This window comes from Trematomus bernacchii, unplaced genomic scaffold (genome assembly GCF_902827165.1).
Source record: "Trematomus bernacchii unplaced genomic scaffold, fTreBer1.1, whole genome shotgun sequence".
NCBI lineage: Eukaryota > Metazoa > Chordata > Actinopteri > Perciformes > Nototheniidae > Trematomus > Trematomus bernacchii.
Genome location: NW_022987469.1, coordinates 831,500 through 836,892, shown reverse-complemented (window position 1 = coordinate 836,892; position 5,393 = coordinate 831,500). Strand labels below are relative to the sequence as shown.

At 39.8% G+C, this 5,393-nt stretch overlaps 1 long non-coding RNA gene across 1 annotated transcript; it reads right to left on the bottom strand.

Moving 5' to 3' along the window:
- Positions 1 to 1,839: 1,839 nt before the first annotated feature.
- On the bottom strand, positions 1,840 to 4,527 carry LOC117493831. Its single transcript, XR_004557031.1, has 3 exons — positions 4,407 to 4,527; positions 3,587 to 3,690; positions 1,840 to 2,167 (listed from the first exon to the last, which is right to left on the bottom strand). It is a non-coding gene; the product is annotated as an uncharacterized LOC117493831 (long non-coding RNA).
- Between the last annotated feature and the right edge of the window lie 866 nt (positions 4,528 to 5,393).

Below are 5,393 nucleotides of genomic sequence, written 5' to 3'. Positions count from 1 at the left end.
TGCAAGTATGGTTAATTTAAGATTGAGTTACAGCCCTTTGATTGTTCATAAGATATTCTAGTACCATTTCATACTTTCACATGTCAAACACATGCTCTTTCATTTACACTTTTCGCTTTAAATCTCACATTCTCTTCATCTTAATTTTCTGTTTAAACCACATGTATGTCTTTTCTTATCTCTGTAAATTATAAATGGTGTGCTTATTATTTCTAATAGTAATGTTTTCTAAATTAATTTTAGACCTCCTAATTGTCCAGTGTAGCTTCAGAATATTAATACTTGGCCTGTGCCATGTTACAAACTAAATAAAACTCCAACATCTTTAGGTTAAAGGTGGGGAAGGTAATTTTGGAGAAACCAGCTCGAGTGCGCTACACTGTAAGCCCGGATAAGTTGAATCAACTTAAAAAAATAGAGGAAAGTGGTTGCCCTCAATAATTAAAGTAAAGCATTATGAAAACTTGAGTCAATTAAACTTACATTTATCAAGGACTTGAATTGTTATTTGAAGTACAATCCACTTCATGTCAAGTTGATTTTACTTACATTTTTAAGTCAACCACTTTCTATTTTTTTAAGTAACGCATTTGGAAAACTTGAGTGAATTTAACTTAAATTATTCAAGGACTGGAATTGTTATTTGAAGTACAATGCACTTCATGTGAAGTTGATTTTACTTAAAATAGTGTAATATCAATTGCTTTGCCCAATTATTTAACTTAGAATTTTTAGTTGAAAGTGGTTACATTTCGTATTTATATTTTTTATTCAACTACAAAAAAGAAAAAGACACAAAAATAAAGTTTTACCTTTTATTAAAACTTGAGTGTTTCATTTGGATACAATGAAATTTAGCTTCCTATACAAACTGACAAATATTGTACCATACATTTTCCTGAGAACATTGAAACATGAAAGTATAGCAATTTTTCTATATATATATATATATATATATATATATATATATATATATATATATATGTAGAGCTCTGTAAAAATTAAGAGACCTCTGTAAAATGATCAGTTTCTCTCGTTTAAAAAAAAAAAAACTGGATTAACATTTGTGTTTTATTCTATAAATTAATGACTGACAACATTTATCCCAAACTCCAAATATTCTCATTTAGAGCGTTTATTTACAAAAAATACCAAATGTTCAAAGTAACCAAAAAAGATGGAATGTTTGCAGACCTCGAATAGTGCAAAGAAAACAATTTAAAATTCATTTTTCAACAACACAATACTAATGTTTTAACATAGGAAGAGCTCAGGAATCAATAATTGGTGGAATAACCCAGATTTTCAATCACAGCTTTCATGCGTCTTGGCTGCTCTGCACCACCTTTCACATTGCTGTTGGGTCACTTATTAAGCCACTCCTGGCACAAAAACTCAAGCAGCTCGGCTTTGTGTGATGGCTTGTGACCATTCATATTCCTCTGGATCACATCTGGATTGACCTGGCTGTGGGGCATGGAGCATTGTCCTGCTGGATAAACCCACCCTCAGCTCAATTCAGGTGTGAATGGAGGAAGACCAGATCAAGACCCTGTCATGGAACAGTTGGAACCCCACTGAAAACCTCTGGATGTGGAATCCAGAGGAAGATGGATGGTCACAAGCCATCAAAGAAAGCCGAGCTGCTTGAGTTTGTGTGCCAGGAGAGACATAAAGTCACCCAGCAACAATGTGACAGACTGGTGGCGAGCAACCAAGACGCATTGAAAGCTGTTATTGAACAATCTGGGTTATTCCACCAAATATTGATTTCTGAACTCTCCCTAAGTTCAAACATTAGCATTGTGTTGTTTAATAATGAATAGGAACTTGTTTTATTTGCATTATTTGAGGTTTGAAAACACAGCATTTTCTCTGTTATTCTGACCAGTTGTAATTTTCTGCAAATAAATGCTCTAAATGACTTCTTTGTTTTGTTTGGAGTTTGGGAGAGATGTTGTCAGTAGTTTATAGAATAAAACACAAATGGAAATGCTAACAAGCTTAATAGGTCAAACAGTGCAAACATGCAACAACAACAACAAAATGCAACAGCATCACCCTCCTCTCCCTCCGTTGGAAGCTTGAGACAGGGGCAGGGTTCTAGTCCAGCTTTGAATGTGGGGTGGTGTCCGATTCACACGACCAAGAAAGCCGACAACAGCTCCTGGGTGAAAACAAAAAAAGCATTAAAACTGACTAAAAACAACGTGTTTCGGTGCACACTAAACAATCCCCCCAAGTGAAAAAAATGCAGGGGGTGAAACACTGAAACACATTAATAAACAATGAACCACGGCACTCTGGAGAAAAGTATAAGGTTGGAGAAGTCGTTATTTAATTTAATCTGGCTTCGTATGATTAAAAGCAACACGATCATCGACCCGACGCAGTACTGACACTTATTACATGTATATATGTATATATAAAAATAGGGACACCTTGTATTGTTTACTCTCAGTACAGCAACACTTTCCGAACAGGACATTTTGCACGCTAATACAAAATAAAATCGCACTGACACTTATTATATATATATATATAAATAACGACATCTTGTATTTTTGTTACACCCGCTAGACAACAGTGGAGGGTTCGAGAAACAACCGTGTTTGCCGGGTGCACCGCGGCGGAGGTGGGGAGGTTCCAGCCGGGAACCTCCACCCCGCTGCGGGACCCGTGGTGGGACCCCCGAGTCAGACGGTGCGTCTTGGTCACGCTTCATATCGGCCGGCCCGGGAAGGAAGAGACACGCAGAGTGGGGGAAGTCCCCCACCCCAACGCAGCACACCCTCCCGGCCATCAGAGTCGAACCCGCAGTTCGGAGGAACCGACCGCCATAGCACCGGCACTAGGCCGGGCCGGTGGATGACCTCCGATGGTGGGTCGTGTTTGCCATTCGATCAGTAAGAGGAGAAAAATGCAACAAGAATTGTCAAAATCAGTTAATATATGGATGAGTGGGGGGGGAGTGGGGGGGGCGGCGGCGGCTTGACACAGGCTGTGGGGGGACACCCGAGACCGGGCTATGTCCCCGTTAGAAGGAACCGGGTGAAATAGCCAAAAAATTAAAAAATTAATAAAACCGGGGAAAAGTGAAAATAGGCACTCGTGAGGCGGGCAGAGTCCCCTGTCAACTCCCGTTACATTCCTCCATGGTGTAATTTGAGCGAAAAATGGCTAAGTCAACTTTTACGAGAACCAGGATGGGGGGTTTAAAAGGGCTTGACCAAGGCCGACCCAAAGTGCATGGTGAGCGGACTCATCACCTCCGTGAGAGTGGAGGTGTCCTGAAAGTGGAGGCCTGCAGGCAGACCCCTCTCAGGCCATCCAGCTATTTTAGCCGGGCCGGCTAAAATGATTGGTCGTGCTTTTTACAGCGATACGGCTTCCACAGATGAACATTTTGTATGTATTTATTGTCAACGCATTTCATATGCATTGCTATCGGGATGTTAAGAGCATTCCATGGAATATAACAATAAGTGTTTCTGAAATAAATGACATACCCCACCTTTAAGGGACGTTAATCAACAACATCTGAAAACGTAATGTGGTCGCTAATGTTAGCTAAATGGCGTCTCACCAGATGTAGCACAAAGCAGCCGTCCAAGCGCCACCCTCCTCTCCCTAGACAGCCCGTGGCAGGGTTCTAGCGTCTAGCGGTGGGGTGGTGTCCGACTCACACGACTAAAAGAAAGGTGACAAAAACAGCAACTGGGTGAAAAAAAAAAAATCTACGTCTTTCAGTGCACACGAACAAGTGAAAAAGCACTATCTGTTTAAATCTATCTGCACCATAGCCTACTATCGCTCAGTAAAAGTTAACAAAAGCGAGGGAAACACACATTGCCTGACTGCAGTAGCGTAGAAGTGCTGCAGTTAAGTGACGTAAATCAACTGAAAACTTAATGGTCGCTATTCAAATCTAGATCCCTCCGCGGGCTCCATGATCACACTGTGGGGATTGTTCCCCGCCTAATGACCACCTAGCAGCACATTATACCACTTATTACACGGCTACATACTAAAAAAACAAACAAATTATTCATAATATCGATTTTTAAATGATTTCATTGACTTAAAAATGATCGTAATGCTTCCGCCAAAATAAAAAGTCCGTTCCACGCCGCACCAACGAATGGAATTGTAATTCAGAAAATAAACGGCAGCATTGATCGAGTTTACCTGTAACTGTCAAAGTCTGTTAACATTTTATTTTCCTCTAACAAGTACTTAAACAATGCGAGAGAAGCCCACACCGTGTTCCCGCCAGTTGATACTTCCTGTGGCTGTGACACCCAAAAGTACGAGAATTCAACCAAGCCGTGTTAGCTAAATGCAGCGCCATATAGATAGAATTATATTATATATCTATTATATGGCTCTGGCTAAATGGCACTCACCAGATTCAGTAGAGTCAGGTGCAAGTCCGGCGTTCAAGTGGGGTTGCCGACTGAGAAATTGCAATTGAGAAAAACGTGGCCGCGGCACATTAAAAGATCCTAATCTTTCCCATCATGCATTGTGAACATGACTAAAACTTGATCATGTAAAGCTACTTAACTTAAAATGATTGACACATTGCTTAACTAACACATGTCAGTATTATATGCTTACATTTGGTAGTCAGCAAGTAGTATATGCTTACATTTGATAGTAATGCAATCAAACTTAAATAATGTCAGTAATTTGTAATTCATTATTTAATTAGATATGAACTCCGGGCTAACAGTGTAGAATATGAAAATACACAGCCGGAAAAAATCTGCCACTTCCTTACAGAGCCCCTCCTCCAACACACATGAACGTGCACATGACCAATGAGGGCATGAGATAAGTTTGTGCACAGATGGAAGGCTGACAGGCAGGTAGGCCATCCAGTTATTTTAGCCGGGCCGGCTTTCCCTGGTCTCCCATGTGTTGCATTTTGGTTCTCAGCTCGTTCATGATAGATTAGGCAAACTGTAAGAGAGTATAGCCAATATACAATTATGAGTATCCCCTATTAATGGATTTTATCATTTAAATAATTGGAATAAAAATGTTTAATCAGAATTAAAATATAAAACAACAAAACAGATACAATGACATTCATCTGTTTATTAACAACGAAAATGATACAAATTAAGTACATATGCCTACATATAAAATAACACATTTATACAATAAAATATAACTGTCCTTTACCTCATTTATAAAGTATAAACCATGGCATCTCACTAGCAGTAGCAATTGCAGTCAGTTACAGCTGCCCTAAGTCTGTAGCCAAGTCTAATAACACCAGTGTACACGTTGCTGTGTCAATACCAAGCGGCAAACTCTGGGGCAGAGCCGGGAGGCCAATAAGGAAGTGCCACAAACTGCAGTTCATCTATTGGCCGATTGGCGAT